Consider the following 26201-nt stretch of genomic DNA (forward strand, 5'->3'; position numbering starts at 1 on the left):
ATGGTAATTGACCTTTAAAATTTTTAAAAATACTTAAAGTGAAATGAACTATTATAAGCTACACACTTGATCATTCTTATAGTTGTGATTTAATGGTTGCATATGGTGATTAGGTCCCCATAAGTCCAATTGTCCATTTTTCGGCGTGACTATGTATCTTTGTTGAAGCATCTCTAGGTGCGAAATTTTCAAACCGATCAAAATATCTTCAAACATAAAAAAAAGTACACACTTGATCCACACAGAGGCCAATATCTCTTGGAAAGCCAAAATTCTTATTACTCAATTAAGGACTAATTCTCATCAACTCCGTTGTGAAAGAGGGTGTTGGAAAATGCCAAAGGAAGTGTGGGAGGAAAGAGTATGCATTTTTTTTTTTCTTTCGGAAAAGTGGAAACAGGAAACATTTCATTTTAGAATGTGAGGCCTTCAAAGACAACAGGGAAAGTTATGCATATATGCTGGTAGCTAGCTCTTGGGATAATCTATTTAGCGAGGGGTTTGTCAAGAAGCTAGGCGCATTTATTTTGAAGCTTCACAGAAAAAGGGCCGAATACATCAAGCAGATGAAGAAGCAATCTGTCTCATAGGCTATCTTTAACCTCGTGGACATTAAAATAATTTCTTTCTTTCTTTCATTAAAATTACAAGATAAAAAATGAATGCAGATCCATTATGCAACATATAGCATTTTAATGAATGTGGATAAGTGTGTAACTTATAGTAGTAGACGTGAATGAGGTGATATATGTTACAAGTTATTTTCATCATTGTAGTCTAATAAAGTTCATCATCATAGTCTAATAAGGCGACAATTTTTTGTTTTGTTTTTGTTGTTGTTGTTTTTTGTTTTTTTTTTTCCAAAAATCAATGGAAATTTTGAATGATTTTGATAAAACTTAACCAAAATTTTTGAAAATTTAGATTACAGTGACAAGATTTTTCACTATCAAAAATACAATTCAAGCACTCTTACTATTATTTTTTGAAATAAAAACAACACCATTTTTAATAAAAACCAAATTAATACCGCTATAGACAAGGTCATTTTCATCCAAACATTTCAAAGTCTTTCTTTCACAATGAGATGCCAGTTAGCAGTACCAATATTCCATTTCAATCTAAGAAAAGCTAAAAAGCACCCCATTACACTTCCACAAAAACAGAAAAAATATCAACCGTTAGATGATGGACGTGGGCGGTTGGTGAATGAAAATATGAGCATCCTATGTAATGATATCATTCAACATCTTCTAAACGGGCACTGGGTTTTGCCCTTCCTCTTCTTCACCTGTTCGGACGACTGATTAATGATTGTTACTTGGGTTTTCTGGAGGAAGATAGGGCAATCAAACATTAGAGAGTTCCACCGCGCTCTGAATGTATCTTCTCTGATACTCTCGTCATGGAATTTGAAACACACTTTTTAATTCACTCCTTGTCCCAGTAGCAGGACATGTCATTTGAGGGCATATTTGATTTCATCTATCATTTGATTCTAATGATTTTCAATTTTTACAGGTGGTCCAGCTAAATCAAACAAATGGAGATGGTATTGCAGCAGGGAAAGGACTGGTTTGTCCAGATCATTGAATGGGATGGACGGAAGGGAATTTCAGAGTAATAATTGGGAACTGCCTCAGATACCTACCAGCCAGGTAAATTGTTTGTTCAATATTCTGCTTCTTTTTAATGTGTGTGTATTTTTAGGTGGTGTGATGTATGGTACTCTGGCCACAGCCAGGTATAGCCTTCACACCTCTTTGTCACCTCTATGCTTTCTCTTCATTGTGAGAGATTGAAAGTTTTTTTCAGTATTGGAATGGAAACCATTCTGTATGTTTTTTAATTAATATAATATTAAAAATTGCCTTCCTAAATTTACACAGGAACGGAACAAAATGGAAGGGTAAGGGTGCACCCCATGGGTCTTTGTTTTTAAGTGTTGTGATGTGAGGTAATCATGGTCAGACTTATTCAGCTTGTTGCGTAGCCATTAATGCGCAGGGTTGCAGGGGTTGTATACTAAGTATATATAAGGATTGCCCATTAACTGCCGCAGAACAAGTTGAATAACTCTTGCCATCTGGCCATGGCCAGTTAGTTTTCACAGCTCTTGTCTAAATCTTTTGGAAATAAATTGTATAAGTGTTTACCCTGTTCTACGTTGCTGGTGGACACTCTGTTTTCTCTTTAATGAGTGATTGGAAGTTTGTTGGTATGGAAGTTATTCCGTCTTTTATTTAACATTATACTAAAATTCGCCTTCCTTCATCTGCACAGGAACAGAACAAAACAGAAGGGAAAGGCGCATCAAGTGGGTCTGTGTTTTTGGGTGGTTGGCGGTGTGGTACTTCAGCCATGGCTCAGGTCAGCTAGCATTCACGGTTCCTTATTACCTCTCTGATTTCTTTTAATGTGAGCGATTGAAGGATTTTTTGGTATTTGTATGAAAGTCATTTTATATGTTTCTTCTTTGATATAATGTTAAAATTCGGCTGCCTTCATTTACACAGTAACGGAAGAAAAAGGGTGCATCATATGATTTGAAGGCCAATATTAAGGTCTAATGAAGTTCTATTTTGATTTATTTTCTCTAAGTACACTATGCAATTTTTTGTAATGGATTATTTTATATATACGTACAGGGAAGCTTTTATTTGGCTTCACCGCAGATGTTATCCTCCGCACCAGCCTCTGTGTGAGGTAAGTACACATTCTCCATTTTCCTCTTTTTTAAAGACGAATACAGAAAAGCGTTTGGGCTCTGTAAAATTAAATGATATTAATTAAATCTTATTAAATGGCTTTTTTTTTGGAAGTTTAAAATATGTATTTACCATTTCTACTAATGAGTTATATATAATTAAATCTATATAATTTTGTTCCTCTCTTTTAAAAGCGAATACATAAAAGGATTTGGGGTTTGGACTTTATAAAATAAAATGAGACTAATTAAATATAATTAAATGTTTTTTTGGGAAGTTTAAAATATATAATTATTATTTATATTAAATGAATTATATATGGTTAATTTAACTAATTTTATATAATTTTTAAATTAAATATGTAAATAATGTTATTCATTTTTTGTCTTTTTAGTATCAATACAAGGTATTCCGAATTGTAATTATTTTTTTGTATTTCAAAAAAAGATATAAATAATATATAAAAAGGTTATTTAGTTGATTAAGTGATTGTATTGGTTGAATTTGGTTTGTTTTTTTACTTTTTATTTTGATAGATTGTTATCTTGTAATATGATTTAATAAGTTTTCATCATTATCATAATATTATGGGGTGGTTTTATTTTGAGGGATTAGCTAGGAAAGAATATGGTTATGGCATTCGTGGGCTATCATAGGTAAGTGTATGGGATGCAACCCTTGACTAAGCAAGGATATTGGCAAAACCAATAAGCATTAGAAAACTGGGCAAACACATGGGTTAAGACTATTAGTAGCTAACAATTAATTTAACCATAATCAAGTTGGTAGTTTAATATCAAAATGCCAACAAGGAGGAAATAGTAATCTAACTAAGGAATCAAATTTCAAATATGCTTAGGTAGAGATGTTAGCTAAGGAATCGACATATTGTCATAATTTATGCTTAGGCCCTCACTAGCCCATCCTTCTCCCACGATCCAAAATGTCACTCTCACTAAGGACTTTAGGCCTACCCTGCCATGTAGTACCAATTGATAGTTGTGCATTTGATTGCTTGGTGTAATGTGAAATACCCACCAAATTAATTAAATTCATCTAATGAAGGATACATTCCCTTATTTTAGCATTGGCACTTTATTGATGGGCCCACTACTTGGTGGGGCTTGAGTGCCATTTCATTTTGTTTAAAGGGTTAAACTCTCATCCTTTGTCTTTCAATTTAAGGTCTTTTTCCTTTCTGGCTTTTCTTGCCCTTTGTTTCCTTTGAGATTCAAATTTGTAGATCATTCTAAATTGTTATTCTCAATCATGAGTTTATGTTTCATCATTTCACAATAGTTTGTTAGTTTCTTATGGGAAAGAGAGTTTATTTTTGTCTATTTTCCACATAATAGATAGCACTTTTTACTAAAAACTTACACATTCACCTATCGGCTCATTTTTCTTTCCCCTTTCAATAATTTCGGCATACTTATGTTAGTTTAGGGTTCTTTTTCCTCGTCTTGAACCTTCAACTCCTCTTGGGAGCCCCTGCGCACCCTTAGGGACACATTTATCCACTTCCCTTTAGATTTTCTACTCCCCTCTTTGAGGCCGTACTCCATTTTGTGTTATAGGTTTTTGCACTTGGTTGGAAATTTACAACTTTTGTCGCACTTCAGATTTAATTTGTATGTCCAGTAGTGAAGTGGTGGCTTGGGGACTTCATGGATACCCTCATAACAATTGAACACCTCCATTCAATGAGATTTTTGCACAAGAGTCTACATTGATGATCATTTTCTTTGTGCATCTACATGATTTATTTCCATAATATAAACACCATTTCATCATGGAGCTCAATTAGGGTATCATCCTCATCCCCTTGTTCATGGTTTGAAATATACATTCTTGCACCATCACCTTACGTTTACTTTGGGTTACATCACCTATTGTTTGCACCTTCACTTTAATCAACTTCTCCAAATTCTTCCTCCTCTTAGTCTCATTCTCCATAGCTTGGAATGACACGCAGGGAGAAAGGAGGACTAGAAAATTATATGTTGTAGCCCCCATGCATTCCATTCTAAGGGCACCTTTTCCCATTTTTTGTTTTGCATGATCTTAAATCTAAATTCTTATACTCCTATCCTACACAACATATCATTTGTTAAAATTGGCAACTAGGGCCAAACTCCATTGGGTCATCTTATTTATGGCAACTTATATTTTTCTTGGACTCCTCTCATCGAGAGGTGTAGGATTGATCTAAAGATCATCCGCTTGCGATTAGTATTCATGGAGTTATGAATTTATTTGTGCTATAAGACAATTCGTCAAGGTCGGCCAACAACCAAATAAACCCCACATGTGCTCAACGTTTTAGTATAAAAGGAGATGACTTAAGAGTCATTTCACACACACTTCTCTCTTGATTTCTATCCACTTGCTTTGGGTTTAAGTGGAAGAGATATCTGGGAGAGGAAGCCCTAATGGAGATTAGATCTCAACCATGGAAGGAACCTCTACGTTGCCCTAACGCTGTCCTAAAGAAGCCCTAGACATTGTCCTAAAGAAGCCCTAGACGCAGTCCTAAGGAAGCCCTAATTCTGTCCTAAAGAAGCCCTAGACGCAGTCCTAAGGAAGCCCTAGCCGCAGTCCTAAGGAAGCCCTAGCCGTAGTCCATTGTGCAACACACAATACATCAGAAAGGAGCTTGTTGAAGGAGGATAATTCTCTGTGGTAGCCGCAGCAAGAAGAGGCCAAGGCAGCGAGGAGATCAGGGACTGTTTTGTGGGCTAAAACAAGGCACCGAGCTGCTGAAAGGAGGCCGAGGTTACTTGCTGGGTAGGCCGAGTTGGAGACCTCTATTATGAATCTATTTGGGCACTGTTTTGTGGACAAGATACTTGTATGGTGCAGGTCGTAAGCCACAGAAGTACTGTGTGTTAGGCCGCAGGCCATAACATCACAGTTAGGGCTTGCGTAGGGTGAATTGAGGGCTCAAATATGCCCTGAACAACAACATGCTAAGGGGGGTGTCTCATGAAGGTTTGTTGCAGTCTCTGAGGACTATTAGATGGGTTTGTAAGGGATGTTGCAACATGACTAGATGCCCTAACCAGTCACAATGGACAACAATGCTAGAAATGGGACAACTAGGCAAGCGTGCTTAGTACAACATGGTAAATAGGACAACTAGGCAATGGTGCTTGGTGCAACAAGCAAATGGAACAACAAGGCTATGATGTTTGATGGAACTTAGCAAATGGGACAGCAAGGACATGGTGCTTAGTGGAGCATGGTACATGGGACAACAAGCAATCATGGTGCAACAATGAGATGCAGCATGATGGGCATGGTGAGGTATAGGATGAGGCAGCATTGGTGAGTGCAACAAGATGATAAGGTACAACAAGATGTTGCAGTACCGAAAGGTGCAACAGTATGATGTGTGCAACAATATGATAATGAGGTCCAACATAGTGATGATGTGTGCAACATGGTGCAACACAGTGAGGTGCAGCATGATGACGAGGTGTAGCACTATGATGGGTGATGAAGTCACCTGGGAGAATCAATTGAAGCAACATGGCTTCAACTGAGTTCAGCTACCTCATGTATCATCTTCTTAGAGATGATCTATGTTCTTATTTAGATAAGTCAAAGTGTTGACTTTTGTTGTAAATGTACTATCTCTCTATCTCTCTCTGTGTTGAACTATTGAAGAACATATAAGAAGAATTGATCAAGGGTTTCCCCACATTGGGGTTTGTCCCTGGCTAGCGCCACATCTTGTGTTCTCTTGTCTTGGCTTGTCTTCTGCGATCTATGTTTATGTTCTATTTGCAATTTATTTTAATGCTAATGTGATTGCTAATTTGGAAAGGATATTGAGCTAATTGTGAAAATTGAAATAAATTGCTCTAAGCATAGAACATACCTAAAATTAACATGGTATCAGAGCTGAGGTGAATACAAAGCCCAAGCAAGAGTGAAAGAGCAATCACCAAAGATAGTTGGGAAAGGACAAAAGGATCAATAGATTCCTCATTCCTTTTCTAATTCACCAAGGGTGAAGTCCAAGCAGATAATATTATCAGAATGGCGCAGCGAAAGCTTCTGATGGCCTACCTAAAGATCACTTCAATAAGAAGTCCGGATCTAAGGGTGGAAGAAAAGGCAGATGCCTTACTTACAATAAGTTCAACCATTATGCGAAGGAGTGTCCAAATAGCAGGGACACATCAATTGATGAAGATGACAATCATTCTAGGGACATCTTCAATGATTGAAGGAATGACAGGTAATGTAGGTCATCAAGGAAATAGCCGACTCTTCAAAGAAAGAAAGGAACCCCAGGTATGAAGAATCAAATGTTGTTTTTAATAAGATAAAGAAACATTATCTTATATTGGCCCTCTCCTTCAGACTCTTTGGGAATCTTGCTTATTGATTGTAGTGCCTCAAGGCACTTCATTAGATAGAAGGGTGCTCTCTCCAATTTGGTAGAGATGGAAACAATCGTGGGATTATACTTGGAGCCGCCTATCCCGAAAAGGGTGTAGGGAATATTACCCCTCAATTGGATGAGGGTAACTCAATTCATTTACAAGAATCTCTTTATGTACCTGATTGCAAGAAGAACCTAGAAGTCAAAGGTTTCAGGGTGGCATTCATCGATGGAAAGGTACGTGTTTGGAAATGAAATTTTCAAAGATGCTTTTACTCATGGGTTCAGGGTTGGCAATTTGTATCAAGTTACAGGATGGTTCATTGGGGATCATGTCAATTGACATATCTCATCTATAGCACCGGAGGTCTACTTATTATAGGACCCTACCCGATGTGAGTCAGATGGTGACTGGGATGCTTGAATTCAAGAAGAGCATAAAGGTACATGTCTGAGATGTACCAAAGGAAAATCTTACAAGGGGACCATTCCCCTCATGGAGCAGGTCCACATGTTTGGAACAACCTGAGGGGTTTGAGATTCATGATCAGGAATCTCATGTACGCAGGTGGAAGTCTATGGCTTGAAGCAAAACACCCCGGGCGTAGTATGAGAGGATTGATAGTTGTTTGATGAAGCTGAGATTCACTAGGAGTGAAGCCGATCCATTGCTTGAAGGTTGTGGATGATATACCTCTCATGCCAACACCTTTTGAGGATGACCTCTTTCTGACAGGTGCAGACCCTCTCATTTGCAAAAGTAAGAGGGAGTTGGATTCTGGATTTGGAATGGTAAGCTGCTGCAAGCCCGTGACTACCTCGATGGAGGTTAACTTTTAGAAGTTATGTGGTAGTGATGCCGAACCAGATTTGGGAAATGCCTCTGAGTTTCATAAACTCATTTCCATTGATGTTCTCGGTGACCTTTCGTCTGGATATATGTTTTGCAGTTAGCATGTTGGGCTCATATTTGGTTGAGCCTCACTGGATTGGTACCAAGAATCTTTTGAGGTATCTTTGGGGCACAATCTCTCACGAATTGAGATACACTGCTGGAAACGTGAAGCTGCATGATTATTCGAATGCTGACTGGGCAGGCAGTGTGGAGGATCGCAAGAGCACTTTTGAGTGTTGGTTCTCTTTGGGTTCTGCTTCGATATCCTGGATGAGCAGGAAGCATAAGTTGGTTGCTATAAGCACCGTTGAGACCGAATACATAGCTACGAGTATGACCTCGTGTGAAGCTGCCTGTTTGTGGAAGCTCTTCAGTGATCTGTTTGTACACATGGTGGATACCACCGTGATCTCCTGTGTCAACCAGAGGCGGATTCGATTATTGAGGAATCCCGTATTCTATGATTGCTCCAACATATAGACATCAGATACTACCTTATCTGGGATATGGTACATCGATGAGCGAGAAGGGTCCATCGCATTGAGACTAATGTACAGGTCGTAGACATATTGTCGAAGCCCTGGGAAAGGTCAAATTTGTGATTTTCCCGAACGACTTGGAGTCGTTGAGAGACCCTCTTATGAGGGTCTTGCATGATGCATGCATTGAGCTCTGGGAGCTCCGGGGGGCTTGGGGTACTTATTGGAGCAACAAGCGACCATAGGGCGACTCACCCTCCCCTAATGTTGCGTTGTGTATAGGGTGAATGGTTTAGCCTTCCCCTCATGCATTGAGCTCTGGGAGCTCCGGGGGGCTTGGGGTACTTATTGGAGCAACAAGCGACCATAGGGTGACTCACCCTCCCCTAATGTTGCGCTGTGTACAGGGTGAATGGTTTAGCCTTCCCCTGTGATACCTCGTGGCGACTTATGGATAGGATGAGTGGTTCTCCTGTCGAGGCATCCTACCCATGCAATCTGGGACTCATGGGAAGTACCTCTCATCTGGCCAATGAGCAGGGAAATGGGGTTAGGGACCATAGTAGTACTATGGATGGACGCATCGTTGTATCTACCATACTCCCTTTGCTAGGATGACCTCCATTGATCTGGGATCAATTGGAACTGACTTCGGGTCAGTAAGAGTGATATGACTCACTCTCTTGGAACTGATCTAGGATCAGTAAGAGTGGTATGACACACTCTCTTCAAATGGAATTGACTTCGGGTCAATAGAGAATGGTATGAGACATTCTCGATCAATTCTTCTTCTTCATGGTTCAGCAGAGCAGAGTAGTACAAGGCACTGATGGCAGAGATAGTACAGTCTGGCAGATGGATCAGTGGATGGAGTTCTCCCTAGTTGAGAGGGAGTGTTAAAATTGGCAACTAGGGCCAAACTCCATTTGGGTCATCTTATTTATGACAACTAATATTTTTCTTGGACTGCTCTCATCGAGAGGTGTGGGATTGATCTAAAGATCATTTGATTCTGATTAGTATTCATGGAGTTATGAATTTATTTGTGTTATAAGACAATTCGTCAAGTTTGGCCAACAACCAAATAAACCCCACATGTGCTCAACGTTTTAGTATAAAAGGAGATGACTTGAGAGTCGTTTCACACACACTTCTCTCTTGATTTCTCTCCACTCCCTTTAGGTTTTAGTGGAAGAGAAATCTAGGAGAGGAAGCTCTAATGGAGATCAGATCTCAGCCATGGAAGGAACCTCTACGCTGCCCTGATGTTGTCCTAAAGAAGCCCTAGACGCTGTCCTAAAGAAGCTAAAGAAGCCCTAGACGCTGTCCTAAGGAAGCCCTAACACTATCCTAAAGAAGCCCTAGATGCAGTCCTAAGGAAGCCCTAGCCGCAGTCCTAAGGATGCCCTAGTTGCAGTCCATTGTGCAACACACAATACATCAGAAAGGAGCTTGTTGAAGAAGGATAATTCTCTGTGGTAGCCGCAACAAGAAGAGGCCAAGGCAACGAGGAGATCAAGGACTATTTTGTGGGCTAAAACAAGGCATCGAGCTGCTAGAAGGAGGCCGAGGTTACTTGCTGGGTAGGCCGAGTTGGAGATCTCTATTACGAATCTGTTTGGGCATTGTTTTGTGGACAGGATACTTGTATGGTGCAGGCTGTAAGCTATAGAAGTATTGTGTGCTAGGCCGCAGGCCATAGCATCATAGTTAGGGCTTGCGTAGGGTGAATTGAGGGCTCAAATATGCCCTCAACAACAGCGTGCTAAGGGATGTGTCTCATGAAGGTCTGTCGCAGTCTTTGAGGACTGTTAGATGGGTTTGTAAGGGATGTTGCAGCATGACCAGATGCCCTAACCAGTCACAGTGGGACAACAATGCTAGAAATGGGACAGCTAGGCAAGCGTGCTTAGTACATCATGGTAAATGGGACAACTAGGCAATGGTGCTTGGTGCAACAAGCAAATGGAACAACAAGGCTATGGTGTTTGATGGAGCATAGCATATGGGATAGCAAGGACATGGTGCTTAGTGGAGCATGGTACATGGGACAATAAGCAATCATGGTGCAACAATGAGATGCAACATGATGGGCATGGTGAGGTACAGGATGAGGCAACACTGGTGAGTGCAACAAGATGCTAAGGTACAACAAGATGTTGCAGTACCGGAAGGTGCAGCAGTGTGATAATGAGGTCCAACATAGTGATGATGGGTGCAACATGGTGCAACGTAGTGAGGTGCAACATGATGACAAGGTGCAACACTATTATGGGTGATGAAGTCACCTGGGAGAATCAGTTGAAGCAACATGTCTTCAACTGAGTTCAACTACCTCATGTATCATCTTCTTAGAGATGATCTATGCTCTTATTTAGATAAGTCAAAGTGTTGATTTCTGTTGTAAATGTACTATCTCTCTCTCTCTCTCTCCCTTTGTTGAACTATTGAAGAACATATAAGAAGAATTGATCAAGGGTTTCCCCACATTGGGGTTTGTCCCTGGCTAGCGCCACATCTTGTGTTCTCTTGTCTTGCTTGTCTTTTGCGATCTATGTTTATGTTCTATCTGCAATTTACTTAATGCTAATGTGATTGCTAATCTGGAAAAGGTATTGAGCTAACTGTGAAAATTGAAATAAATTTCTCTAAGCATAAAACATACCTAAAATTAACATCATTTCACTTTGGCATTATTTTATAGGGTTTGGGAGGCTCGCCCTTGTTTTGCATCTCTCCATCACAAACACAAGTACAATAGGTCATTACCACATTGTTTATTTTATTTTATGTGCCCCTATTGGTTGGATCATTTGCCACTTGTTGTGAGTTTGTTCCCCATGCAACTTGCAACCATCTCTCTTTTCCTTACTCCTATTTTAGTCATTATCATTTTGAAAAGGGAAAACAATGAACTTGTCAAAAACAATATATTTGCTAATGTCACTAAGACAATGGGCTGAGGAGCCAATTTGGTTTAGATTTTTAATGGAATGTGAAGAAATATATATACCTTCCTTCACTCTTACTTTCATGCACTAGTGTAAGCAAAGTAAGTAAGATTACACAAAAGGAATTGGATAAATGAACCATTTTATTTTCTTTCATATAATATAGCATATGAAAAACACGAATTCAAATCCATTGAACTAAAGAAACCTAGATTAAGAAACCTTCTCTTCTTGGCATGTTTTTTTCCTTTCCCATGCTTGGCTTTGCACCTTGTTTGGCTTAAGCTAGCTCTTGAGTCATCCCATTCATTTAAGGTGTGATGCATAGTTTTTCTCTTAAACTGTTTGTTACATTTTTGGTGACTCAACCATTGCCCAATGTTGAGTCCCAAGCTAGTTCATACATTTGGTGGTTTCTCGTTGTTTGGGCCCACTATCTATGGGTTATAAGGTCCCTTGTTCTACCCTTCTTATTTTCTTTTGGTACAATTTCCCAACCCAACTCTCTTCTCCTTTTCCCTTCTTGGTTTCTTTTCCCGCTCTTTAGTTAATGGGTCCCCCTTGTGCCTTATCTCCCAATTAGATTTGTGCTATTATTGAGCACTCTCATATGTCCTTGAGCCTTCAAGATTTTCTCTAGAGTATGTGTTGGATTGTCTTGGGAAAGGATTCCTCTTGTTCCTTTTCTTTTGGGTGCCTTACCCACCTTCACCTCCCTTGGGTGGAATTTTTTGTGGTATCCCTCTTATTCTAGTTGGCACTGTTGTTGCCTAAATGGTTTCTGTGCTTGCTCCCATTTGGATTGTGGGAGCATTTTTTCCTTTGTCATGATATCTTATCCATACAATGTAGATTTCATTGCAAGCCATTATTTCTCTTGGCCTTTCGCTTTTCAGTGTTGTTGTTTCTTGTTTTAGCCATTTTCCTTCTACAAATGAACCCCTTGTTGTATCCTATTACTCCCTCTTTCTTCTCTTTAATTTACAAATATTTTGGGTGATGGAGCAACTTGGTAACCTTCTTTTAATTGTAGTTATGCACCCTTTGCTCATGAAGCTTATATAGGTTAGATTCTCTTATCACTATCAATTACCTAGAACCTTGTAAAACTTCACACTACCATGTTGCGTCCATTTGGTCTCTCATTTCTACCTTGATTGTTTTTGGCTAGTTTGCTTTTTCTTTATTTTTTTAGTGGTTTCATTGAGTAATGGATCATCTTGGCATTCTTCTTCAATCCTACTCAATGATTTCTTATTCCCTTTACAGAGGTGTAGTGGAAAAACCCTTATTTCTTTATAGTTACTTGAGGGCCTCTCTCAACTCGTCACTATTGCAATGGTGTGCCCTTCATCATGAAGGTTTTATAGGAGGATTTCATTGCCCCATCATTTATATTAAGATTTAAATCCTATACAACTTTTATTTGCCAAGTTTCCTCCATCCACTCATTCTCTCTTATGGTTTTCTCTTTCTTGCAATAGAGTACTCAACCTACATACTATCTAGTGGCCCACACTCCAATGAGCCTTTGCTCAAAATTCATTTTTTTTCCCTACGTATTGGTCCTTCGCATGCTTAGGTCTCTTTTAATAGACTTGTCATGCTCATCCCTTACATCTGTTTTAGCCTTTCCTACAACCTATTTAATTCCATAGTGTTACACTGTTACCACCAAATCTTTCACTCGAAAATGTAAAGTATGAACACCTAGGTACAAACTTGTGGAACTAAGAGGTTGGTCACTATCACCTCACCAACACTGTTTTACACTCTAGACAAAGGATGTGAAAATTCCTTAAAACACAACAACTGGAAATATTTCTTCTAACTGATAAGTTATTTTTGTAGTTTATTTTGTTTACGACAAAACAACAAATATTCACACTGCTATTTCTTCACCAAATAAAATACTGCAGAAACAAAAATAGGAACTGGGAAATATGCTAGCACACACATATAAAATTGACACAATGTTTTTTGGACAAATGTCCCTGGAAAAACCCAACTTGGGAAAACCAGTGCAACAGCTGAGGATTTTTATTATTATGCAGCAACATAATTTCCGAGTACAATAAGATGACGCCAAACTGGCGTTTCTATATGAGGGTATTTACCCTCCTCCTCAAGCACTCCCACAACAATCTGAGGCTTAGGACTGGCTCTAGAACACTTTTGTGGCAACCTTCTACGTTGCCTTTGCGCAGGCCCCACTTGTGCTACCCAAAAATTACCTTTGATGAGATGTCTAGCCTGTTACTACCACCAGAAGTGATCCTTCCGGCCTCCTGGAAATTTCCTTGGCCACCGGAAGCTAAAACCACCCCTACTTTGGTTGAATCGAACTGCTTAATTGACGGTTTGCGCAACCTCCTGGATAAATAATATGACCTCCTCTCAATGCTTCTCCGGAACTAGAAACTCCTTCGGAAAACCTTTATGCTGACCCTTTGTCACTTGCTACTTGATTTACTGGCTCTATTTTTCTTGCTGAATTAATTGCACTGGAAAATCAAACTGCCCAGATCACTGAGTATCTGCAACTGATGTGTCCTCCGTATACCCATCGACCTCCTCGTAGTTGGGACTCCAACGACCAAGATTAAAACATAATCGATGGTTGAGATCATATCTGGATTGATTTGTGAGAGTTTCTAGATAATTCTCACCTTTCTCAATTAATAATGATTAATTAAACCCTTTCCTTAAGTTTAGACTTAGGAAATATTTAAAAATAGGCTAATAGTCTAACTGAGACACTTCTATGGGTTATGGAGAACTCTTGTGTTTTAACCTCTCCACAAAGTTTCAAGACTAGAACACCTCCGATGCTACAAAAACTAACACTCTCTCTTAGTGAGGAAGGTGTTCTAGTGTTGCACTACTACTACAACACCATGTCTCCGTATCACCCTCTGTCACGGTGCTGATGTCTGGCCACTGTGACTGCTTGCCACTGCCCACCAACCACTGCACAACTCTGATGCTGCATCTGTGTTGCTGCTGTCACTGCTATACTGCTGTGAACTCTACATTTGTACTGCAACTCCCTCTCATCTATTGCTGCTACAACTGCAACTACTGCAGTTGAGAAGCATCCGAAATACTCTGTCCTTGCTACTGAAATGGGTTCTCCACCATACCCGTATGTTCTGTGAAATAGACGAACTTAGCTCTCCCTAGAGCTTTCGTGAGTATATTTGCAACCTGCTCATCTGTGGAAACATACTGTTGCTAGAATGCTCCACGTTGCACACAACCTCTGATGAAATGACATCGAATATCTATGTGTTTTGACCTGTCTTGAAACACTGGATTCTCAGAGAGCTTGGTGCGAATATGATTATCACAGTAGGCATTGGTCGCTTCCATCCTTGAACAATCTTACCAACAACTTCCGAAGCCATATAGCTTCGCACATAGCTGTTCTTGCTTCCATATACTCTGCTTCTGCAAAGCTCAGTGCTACTAACTTGCTTCTTGCTGCTCCAAGAGACCATCCCTGATCCAGCGCTGAAGCAATACCCATAGGTACTTTTCTTGTCCACTGAACTGCCTGCCCAATCTACATCTATGAACCCACATAGTCTGACATTATCCCATCGGGTATATCTCAACCCATACTCGATTATGCCGCGCACATACTTCAAAATGTGCCTCACTGCTATCCAATGTACCCTCTTCGGTTCCACCATAAATTGACTGAGGGTATGGACCGCAAAGCAAATATTTGGCCTAGTAATAACCAGATACATGAGAGAACCGATGAGCTGTCTATATAAGGTGGGGTCAACATCCTTGTCATTTGCTGCATCTATTTTCTTCCAGTTGGTTATCATGGGCGTAGACATGGGTTTACAATCCTGCATTCTAAATCTCTTCAGAATGTCTATAGTATATCTTCCTTGCCCAAGGAAGGCCTTTTCGTCCTTCTGCCACACTTCCAATCCTAGAAAATAGTGCATCAACCCCAAATCCTTCATATCAAACTTTGCTGCCAAGTTTGTCTTGCAGTCCTTTATGAGCCCCAATGACCGTGTTAGGAAGAGATCATCCACATACAATACTAGGATGAGTGGATCATCCTCTACCATCAAATAGTAAAGCTTGGGATCTGTGTTACTCTTGACGAATCTCATCTGTTGCAAGTAGCTGTCAATTTGACCATACTATGCCTTGGGAGCCTACTTGAGCCCATATAGAGCTTTATTGAATTTGCACACATGTGTGCGCCTCTCATGAGTTTCGAAGCTCTTTGGCTGTTTATGTACACCTCTTCCTCTATCACCCCGTTCAAGAATGTTGTCTTGATGTCCATCTGGTGAATCTACCACCCCATTTGAGCTGCTAGGGATATAATTGACTGAATAGAAGTGTATTTGGAAACTGGGGCGAAGGTCTCCTCATAGTTTATCCCTTCTTTTCGCACATACCCCTTTGCCACGAATCTAGCCTTGTACTTCTCCACACTGCCTTTTGCAACGTACTTGATCTTGTAGATCCACCAAGAACCTACAACTGACCTGTCCTCAGGTCTCGATACCACCTCCCAAGCATCATTTGTCATGATAGAGCTGTACTCCTCTACCATGGCATCTACCCACACTTGATGCTATGCAACTTCCTGCTTCCTGAAAGCTGGAAGGTTCTGTAACCTGACCCACCAGTGCTTGGTACCTGTCAAGCTGTTTGCACTCTCTCTTGTTCATTCTAGGAGCTCCAACGAACTCCTCCACATCTCTCAATGTTTGGCGAACTTCTCTGTTGGTTTGGCCACCGATGGTGGGAGGGTCAACCATCTCCTCCTCATCCCGCCTCTGCTACTCCGTCTCCTATGAACTCACTGGATCCCCTGCACCTGAGGAGATGCTAGTACTGGTCACTGCACTGGATCCCTAGGACTGTCCCATTGGCAGTCCCACTAGCTGCCCCTGATGCTAGACTAATGGAGCTTCAAGTCGCTGATTTCGATCACCTGCAGGCATCTCATGAGATCTCTTGAAAGTTCTGTCCTCCATGAAATTTACTTCCTGCCTTACTGCACCCTTCCTATTGCTAGGAATTTAGATCCTGTATGTCTTTGAAGTTTCTCTATATCCAATGAGGAACCCCGTCTTTGCAGTCTGATCTAATTTGGTTCGCTTCTCATTTGGCACATGACAATAAGAAATGCTATCGAAGATTCTGAAGTGACTAACTTCTGACTTCTTTCTTGTGAAAACTCCTTTTGGCGTTTTCTTCCCCAATGCTCTATGGAGAGTCCTGTTCTGAATATATACTGCTGTGTTACATGCCTCTGCCCATAGAAACTTGGGAAAATCCTGGTCATATAACATTGCTTTTGCAGCCCCAACTATAGTTCTGTTTTTCCGCTCCGCTACCTGATTCTACTATGGATTGTATAGAGTTGTCCACTCTCTTCTGATTCCTTCCTTTGCAAAAAAATATGTGAAGTATTTATCAATATGCTCTTCAACATTATTTGAGCGAAGCACCTTGACCTTCTTCCCCGTCGCATTTTCCATGAAAGCTTTAAACTCTATGAAATAATCAAAGATCTCATCCTTGGTCTTCAAGAAGTAGATCCAGGTTTTCCTAGAATGGTCATCAATAAAGGTGATAAAATATTCAGCCCCACTAAGAGCTATAGTGGACATCAGACTACGAATATCTGAGTGTATAACTCCTAACATCCCATCTGCCCCATTGTCACTTCTTGTGAATGCTGCCTTAGCATATTTCCCAAGCACACAGCGTATGCACACATCATTGTGTTCCGAGCCAAGTTCAGGAACCCCTGTTATAGTCTCTCTGAGCATCTTGAGTGCTCCATGATGTAAATGTCCCATTCTCCTATGCCATAGTTCATTCATCAAGGGAATGAACTGAATGAGCTATGGCATTCATCAAGGGGAGGAACTTGATGAATCCATATCTTAAGCGTAATTAATTGAGTCAAGCCCACAAATAACTCAGTTTTTTGAAAGTTGTCGGAATGCGTCGGAACGAAAGGCAAACTGTGCGGATGATGGAATATACCAAGCGAATGCCGTTGGACCTCATCAAAACTCCTCAAAACTCCATTGGGACCCTTGATGACATAACTTGCTCCACGAACTTGGCCATCCCCTACCCTGGAAATCCACCCTGGTTGTACTATGAAGAAGAATAAAAGGGGGGACATGACAGTCCTCCTGCCCCAAGATTTCTTGCCCTCAAGCAATCCAAACTTGTGAACCAATCTTGTGGCCCAACGCAACAGAGACCCAATGCCTAGATCCCATACGAACCACTGGTCCATGTCACACCTCCAAGCTATCGAAACATGACTGGATCCTCCAATACCTAGATCCCATGTCCGTCTCTGAGTCAACCTGCTACTAGTAGATCCACCTGGATCCCAATGCCACCAAGAAGGAGCATTAATGCTCCATGGCTCCAGCTGTGCTATAGCTCCGATTGTGAATGTTGCCCCACCAACTACGTACCATCTCATCACTTCTCTCCACTCCAACTCCTGGCATAAAGTAAGGTCAATCTCATCATGCTGATGTTGTGCTGAGATACTGATGAGTGGTCAGCCTACATCTTGCTGCCAACTGAATCATGTAACCTCCGTCACCTCTAAGGGCTCTGGCAATATAATGCCTCTGACAAAAAGATACCCCATCAGTAGGGTACCAGCTCATGATCTCTTGCCAATCCAATGCATGGATTCCTGTGCAACGAATACATCTTCTATGCTGATACTGATCCATGCTCAACTCCTGATGCTCCATCTGGACAATCAAAACATGTCCAAGAAATCCTGTCTCTCTCCCTCTAATGGGAAAAAGTGGACAAAATATGTTGCAAGCCCTGTCTATGAACTCCTGGAGAGGGTTGCTGCCTGAATATGTTGCAGCTTTGCAAGCTGCCACCATATCTGTTTGCACCTCATCAATGGGTAGACCCAAAGATGGATGCACCACCATCTCCAACAACTCTTGCCGCCTACTAGCCTCCTGCAAAACCACCCTGTCAACCTCCAACACCTCCTGAGGACAGATGTCTGTAAATACTACATGCCTGGAGGCTGCCTACACATCTATCTGCTCAACTCTAATGACTGGCCCCATGGGTGTCTGCTCATCCTCCACCACGGGCTCAACGTGAGCCACTAGCTGACTATGCAAAAATGGCCCATCATGCAACTGTGCGCCTCATTCTCCTCAACTAACTCACTCTTCGTCATATGCTGCTCATGCTGACTCATCACTGGTGACACTCTATCCTGAATGTCTCTCCTAGGACCCATGGACTGCTCATCATATGAATCTGTCCTGATGTTAATGACTCGCCATGACTCATGCTCTTCTATGTGCTCTCTAATCATCAGCCGCTCATCTGCTCCCTGGTCTCTTTCCTGCAGGGGAACAATCAACTGCCCCTTGAACTCCTCTACCACACATGGACACATATCTGGGCTACTGTCATCAACTCCATATGACTGCTCGTGCTCCTCTAAGGTATCGTCGTATGAATCCATGGACTCTTCCAACAAAGAGTCCTCATCCTGACAGACATAAAGAATATGTCCCTGCTCTACCACTGTCATCTCCTCAGTGTCACTCAAGCATGAGTGGTCAAGTCCCCAAGGTCCTTTGCAGATGAAGCAAAGTCCTTTCCTCCTCATCTCATTCTTGCTGCATGAGCCCCCAAACCTAAGGGTCATCTGGTGTATTTGCTAGGGGGACATGCCACTAGATCTCCACGATTTTGTTCAATCTTCATAAAATCTTAGCAAAGAGCCATACACTGTGGTATTAAAGGGAGTCGTATTTCATGCCTTAACTCAAGCCGCAGGTTATCATTCATTTGTTGGATGTGTGAACGTGTTTCTCCGAGGTCGTTGAAATCCAGCCGTCTTCATCGCTTGAGCGTGGAGCGTGTACATTTTTAGAGGCTGCAAGCAAAATTGAATTGTTTTCTTGTCGCATAGAGGATCCTCAGTGGCAGCCATGTGCAATAACAAACACTTACTGTAGCAGATCGAAAAGGGAACAATTCCGATCATAGGTAAACGATTTTCCATGAGCCATTGGACAAATTTCTGGAAAGTGTAAAGGGGCCGAGTCCCATCCTCCTCTTGCTGGACGAGATTCCTTGGTTTCTGCTACTAGACAGGTTCCCTCATCACTGAGACGAATATTTGTTACCAAAGGACAAGTCGAGTCGGTGTGTATGGGTGGCTTACAATATTGTGCGAAGGATTGCTCATATTTTCCAAAAATCTGATTCCCGTAGTCATTCCTGGTTTTGTGGGGGTCATGTACACAGTGTTGGTGATTACCAACAATTATGAGCTTGTCGTGGTTACTATTTTGCTAGCTGCAGTTACAGCTACCTCTGTTCCTTTATACAGAGCAGACTTCAAAGAATTCTTCTTTGGTCCACGGGAAGGGGAGCATTGGGTAAGCAAGCAAGATATCAGAGGTACATTGAGTTTTTGGAGGAACGATTTCAAGTGCCGAGTCATTTCCAGCTTGCCTCATTTATTTTCACTTGCATAATCTTGTCCATCAAGGAAAAATTTCAGACCTCAATACTCAGTGTAATGACCCATCATTAATATAGAGAGCACGAGAATATTAGCATGCATACGATGCATGCATATGATAGCTACATATGCATGTATCGCATGCACTGCACTAGTAGCTATATTTTAAAAATTGCTTAAAATATTAAATATCCTGACACTCCTTCATATAGAAAAGTCGCATTCGGCCATTAGCTCATATTACTTAATACCTCATGATTAATGAGCGATTACCAATGATATTAAGTTTAAAAGTGTAAAGTAAATGGGTTATAAAGAAAATAAATGTAAAGAATTATTTAAATTCTTAAAAATCTGGTTATATAATTATCTATTTTGAACAATTTTTAAATAAAGTATGTGAATGATTTAATAAAGAGATAAATTAAATCAAATAAAGCCCCTATGTATGAACTTAGGACTTTTAATTTAAACATATAAAAATCTTAATAAAAGTGAAATGGCACATATCAAATATCCTTAAGAAAAGATACGAATTTGCATGTTGAGAGGTGTCGTTGAGGAGGGAAGCGGTGGGCTCATAGGTGGAGAGAGCAACCACCGCTAATAATCGGTACATAAGAAGAGGCCGAGAGGGAAGAAGGAGGTCCGTGTTCTTGGCCTGAGAGGCTATTTGCTGTGAGTAGGAAAACTGATTCGGGTGCTGTTGAGAGGAGGAAGGAGAAATTTATACATACTGGTTATGAATTAGAACTATTGAGCCTTGTTTGTTCTGGAAGTTTCTGGGCACGGGGGAACGGTATGCATCGGTTGAGAAGCATACTGGATCGAGTATCTAGGTATATTCGGTTTGGCTGGGTGGTTTTTGGTCATTCGGTAATGAGAGCGCTGGAGCAGTTCTGAAGCACCCTCACCGCAACAGCCGTAGCAGGCCAGGTAAGTACTTCATCAAATCAATAATACCATTTCAAACAGTTCAGTAATTTTTACAGTTTCACAGTTCAGTAATTTTTACAGTTTCACAGTTCAGTAATCTTTACAGGTTTACAGTTTAGTTAATGACTCTTTAATTTAGCACAGTCATTACATATGGTATCAGAGGTTCATTCAAACCCTGCGACCTCACAGTCCCTACGCTTGTGTAAATTTTGTGGTTAAAATCTGCTGGGTAAAATTGGCCGTTGTGAAGCTTGATTTTGTGAAATTTCTAACCTATTTGGTACTGGTATTGCTCCCGTGATGCAATTTCAAACCCCTGCCCTTGTGACCAGGGAAATTTTATTAAATAAGCATAAAGGTTTAGTAATCGAAGCCTCTCGAAGGTTAAACATGCTGTAAAATGCAGAGCTTTGAGGAATTTATGAAACGCAGGCAGAAGGAATTGCAGTGTAGTGTGGTTCTTTGACAGATACTGTGCTTTATTTGAAGAAAATTAGTATTATTTTGAAGTTTTATAAACCTAGGGTCCGGAAAATGGCCGCAGAGGAAGTTTGCTGCAACGCAGAGTTCTGGATTTATATTCTCATAATTCTGCTGCTGGTTCTTTTCGCGGGTATGATGTCCGGCTTGACTCTCGGTCTCATGTCGCTCAGCTGGATGGATTTGGAGGTTCTGTCCAAATCGGGAACACCGGAGGATCGCAAGCACGCCGGTGTGTATTCGATTGCCTGTTCTTGGATTAAGACGGATTTGGGTGATTTTTCCCGTTTTTTTTTATGGTGGTTTAACTGTTTGTTATTGTGTGGGAATCATCAAAACCTAGAAATAGCCATATCCGTATTCCCGTGGCAGCTCTCTCTATCATCTGCGGAGGTTGTGCACAATCTTTTGCCCACACCATTCGAACGACTTCCCTCTTATAATCGTAATACCAAATACGCAGATTCCATTTCGGCCCCGGATTCGAATCTTACCCGAAACACACAGGCTGTGTAAATTAGTTAGTTACTCAGCTTTAACGACGAGTCCAGACGTTTGGCCCCTGGCCGACACATTCCGAGGTTTCCAAGGCATTTTCGTCACAACATTGGAGTTGTTCGAATTCTTCTATCACAATTAAAAACTATCGAATTTAGTCAACAATTCAGCGGGCATTTCAGTTTGATATTCGGCGAACATCAAGATAGCAAGATCGATGAATTATTTTTATTCAGATGCATTTTTAAGAAAACGATGCCCGTTTGTACGAGAAAAGCCGACAGGGCTGCAGAAGGTGTCATTGTCTCAGCAGAGATCGGGGTAGTGAAATCGTATTGAAAAGTATGATATTCATAGTTCAATGCCATTATTGAAATTATTACAGGAAACATCCTTAAATCAAGCCAGGGCCACAAGTCCTCAGTTAGGGTTTCAAGTCACAATCTGAAATTTGCCACCGGCCAAATTGGAGAAGCAACTGTAAGAGATTGTGTAGCATGCGGTTTGCCAATGCTCCGGTGGAACCATTTAAACTCGAGGATTGTACCAAGGCGCACAATTTTCATATTGCAGACGGTTGAATGTGGAAACACAGTGTCCGTAATTTTAAATAGAGTCAAAATTTGACGACGTAGTTGTTATATTGATTATTTGGTCTTTCCGGGGTGCGTATATCACAGTTTGGACTAACATTTCGAAGGGACAGTGTGAAAGAACCGTTATCAGATTGCCCTATTTCTAGGGTTTTAAGGTTTACACAGGTTATTTATATTCCTTGATGAATTATGCGGCTTGAAGACAGAGTCATCTTTGTATAATTATTGATTCTGGTCTTAACTCTCAATATATGCATTTTAAACTAAGCAGCCGATGTCAGAAAGTCTCAGCCAACGCGAGGAAGAGAGTCACCTTTCCATGAGTGTTACTAAAAGTATGCTGCCCGGAAGTTCTCTACAGGGTGTGAAGTCCTTTGTCTGGCTTCAAGCCGTCGATGGGTCTATTCAAGAGGTGGAACAAGAAGTTGCAATGTTATGCCCTTGGATTTGCCGTGAAATATTACAAAAGGGATTAGGTTCTTCAAAATTTTTTTTCGCAATCGTTCTTCCGCCACAACTTAACTCAAGTATTTTGAAGTTGATCTTAGAATACTGTCGTTTTCATCAAGTTCCAGGTCGCTCTAACAAGGAACGAAAAATATTTGATGAAAGGTTTATTCGTCTAGATACAAAGAGGTTATGCGAGCTGACTTCAGCCGCTGATAGCCTTCAGATGAAACCTTTAGTTGATTTGACAAGTCGGGCTCTTGCTAGGATGATTGAAGGGAAAACACTTGAGGAGATTCGAGAAACATTTCATCTGCCAGATGATCTCACAGAGGAGGAGAAGCTGGAACCTTTGAAAAATACCACAGATGATCCTCGAATTAGACTCTTAAATCGACTATATGCAAGAAAACGGAAAGAGCTGAAAGAAAGAGCAAAATTGAAGAATGTTGAAGCAGAGGTAGGGCATGCTGATGACCGATCAGTCGAAGACTTGCTGACTTTCATAAATGGAGGTGATGGAGATTTGAAAGGAAGCAGAGGAGGGAAATGCAAGAAGAAAAAGAACAGAAAGAAGAGAGAGCATGCAAAAGAAAACACATTAGGAAGTTCAAATGGGAACCATGTGGAGTCCATTTCCGAAGCCAATGATTCTCATGAGAATGGGGAGATACAGGGCAATATCTGCACACCTAATATTAACAAGATTTCTAGAGTTCAAGAAGTTGCTGATGACAAATTTTTAGGCGACTTCGATGATGATGAAATGGACCCAATAATGAGGGAAAAACTTGATAGGGAGGTTGAGGATTTTGCGAGGAGGTTGAATTCAGATTGGCCTGACAGAATGCAGGAGATTCTTGCTTCTGGTCAGGAGCCGAAGACAATTGGTCCAGTTTCTCTTGTGTATGATTCTTCCTTGAAGAGATTTACAAAGCAGGTTTGAGGAAGTCAAATTCGTTTTTGCTCTGAAATTCTGAAGCCTTTCAGGGTAAGTTTCAGAAAGATTGTGACACTCGTTATTTCTAATCAAATAGTCTTTAAGTAGTTATGATTTAAATGAGCTACCATATAATTTTGTTTTCTGTTAGTATATGGTTTCTCTGTATTGGGGCTAAATGAAATACTGTAAAGGCAATTTTTTCTGTTGTAACTTTGTAGTGATGCTTCATCATTTGCTTAAGTTTGTTTTTTCATGTTGCTGTATAAAGCTTTAGTTTTCATTCGAGGTTTGCTTATCTAGTCAGGTTTTGGTAGCATAAGTTACGTCTTTTGACTTCTTGCCAAACATCATAATGGTTACTTTTTGAGTTGCTTTGTGAGTATAACTCTATAAATTTCTTGGGCTGTTCTCCAGCATTTAGGGCTGCTATTGCAGTTAGAATATTATTTTGATATACAGATTTTAGTTTGTTTCTGCATTTGTTATTAACATTACTGGTATTGTTTAGGAAGGTGAGAATGTTGTGCTTTTATCAAAACATGTTCTGCTTGTGTGGATATTGTCTTTTCAGTATAAATGTGCTGTATAATTTGTTTTTCCACTGCATTGGTTTACTTCTTCATGTATAGATTTTCCATTTCATAATTTAAACAGTATTCTTCTATGTGTGCCATTTTATACAAATATGTGATACTTGGTTGGCTTTTGGCTGTTGTCTGAAATTTTGAACTTTGAATGGTGTTCCTGTTCCAGTAGGGTAAGACCAATCTTTCCTGGTTTTGATAGAATAATTAGGATCAAGGCTCAACATTTGCTTGCATTGTAACCTTAGTATATGATACTCTGCTTGAAGCAGAAACTTAATCTTGTAGTTGAAATAGTACCATCTAGGGCTCTGGCTTTGTTGTCTTCAGCATGTGAGGCTTAAAGTTGCTGTTTGGATGTTCATATTCCGACCATTGTTAATAAATGATAAGATGAAGTACTATGTGTCTAGTCACAGTAATTATTTTGCTAAATGAGCAGATTTTCTCCTGATCTAAATGATCCTTCCAATCAACTTGTTCAAATCTTATCCTCATTTGGAGTTCCTGTTCTCATCATACATGAAGCAAGGAATGATAATAAGAATCATAGCATGCATTTAAAATTGTCAGCAATCCATGCAAAATAATTAACATGTCCCCGATTCTATGAAAATGGGTCCTCTGGAGTCTGAATAATTAACGTCTATGACAGAACTAAAATGAATCTTCTATGTGTGAGGCTTCTGTCAGGAATGCTGTTCAATATACTCTGTGTCCAAAGCATTTAGTTTCATATCTAAATATGGAAACTGTACCATACAAGAGCACTTGTTTGAGAGAATGTGAAACCTTCATTTGAGTGACAAAAATGATTTGTACTTTGTATATGACATCTGAATTGGCTGTCATTTGTTGTGATTTGGTAGGTCGTCTGTTGAAGTTTTATGCTGCCTCTTGTTGCATTTCTGGTTTTCTTTCATGGCTTGTGCCTTTCGTGTTTGTCTAGGAAGATTTCTCATCTTACTGTCACTATTATTATTGTTTGCATTCCTACAGTCAAACTGTTACAGGTAAGTTACCAGGATACATCATACAGATATGGAGCCTGATATAGTTTCATATTCAGATACAACAACTTTCTTAAAAAAGAATTTTTTTTTTTTTTAGATACAATACATTTGAATGTGAGATATATAATGTTAAAACACATAACAGAGATATATGGAAAACAAATAACATGAAGCAAATCCAAGATTTTGTAGATACTGCTACAAGGCTAGAACTTTAGCGTAAGGAAATGCTATTAAAGATCTTTTCTACCCTTCGGAGATTTAATGTGCTTACTCGTAGTTGTGTTTGAAAGGATAATGTCCTCTTCCTATAAATTCTAGACTTGCTTCACATCAGTTTGAAAGTGTCATCGGTATATTTAAGGCAGCAAATATTCTGACTATTTGACTTCCATGAAACATTTATTTCAGGGATACTTATCCCCTAAATGGTTTAGACTTTAGAGTACCATAGCAAGCTCTTTTATTTTTTTTTTTTTTTTTTTGTCAAAAAGCAAATTCCTCTGAAAGCATTTTAGTTTGAAGCTTACAGACATCTTTATATAAATTATATAAGATCTGGATTGCATTGGATAACTATTTAGTAAGATGGTATGCCCCTCATGGTTTTGAACCATTATCTGTTGTTGTTTATAGTCTAATCTAGCCTTTCTCTGGTCTTCTAACCTTAATGTTTGGGTCTATCAGCTACCTTAGTGTGTATCTCTAAATTGATAAGGTGACTATTACTCTGTCC

General features: G+C 40.1%; 1 long non-coding RNA gene and 1 pseudogene across 1 annotated transcript; both read left to right on the forward strand.

The window, feature by feature from the left end:
* Positions 1 to 1264: 1264 nt before the first annotated feature.
* On the forward strand, positions 1265 to 2705 carry LOC149254512 (uncharacterized). Its single transcript, XR_016266301.1, has 4 exons — positions 1265 to 1382; positions 1522 to 1658; positions 2284 to 2370; positions 2649 to 2705. It is a non-coding gene; the product is annotated as an uncharacterized LOC149254512 (long non-coding RNA).
* A 19023-nt stretch (positions 2706 to 21728) lies between these two features.
* On the forward strand, positions 21729 to 24015 carry LOC149254513 (SKP1-like protein 21 pseudogene; annotated as a pseudogene).
* Positions 24016 to 26201: the final 2186 nt, after the last annotated feature.

This window comes from Pinus tabuliformis, chromosome 7, assembly GCF_031772625.1.
Source record: "Pinus tabuliformis cultivar Carrire ecotype Pingquan chromosome 7, CPIR1, whole genome shotgun sequence".
In the NCBI taxonomy this organism is placed as follows: Eukaryota; Viridiplantae; Streptophyta; class Pinopsida; order Pinales; family Pinaceae; genus Pinus; species Pinus tabuliformis.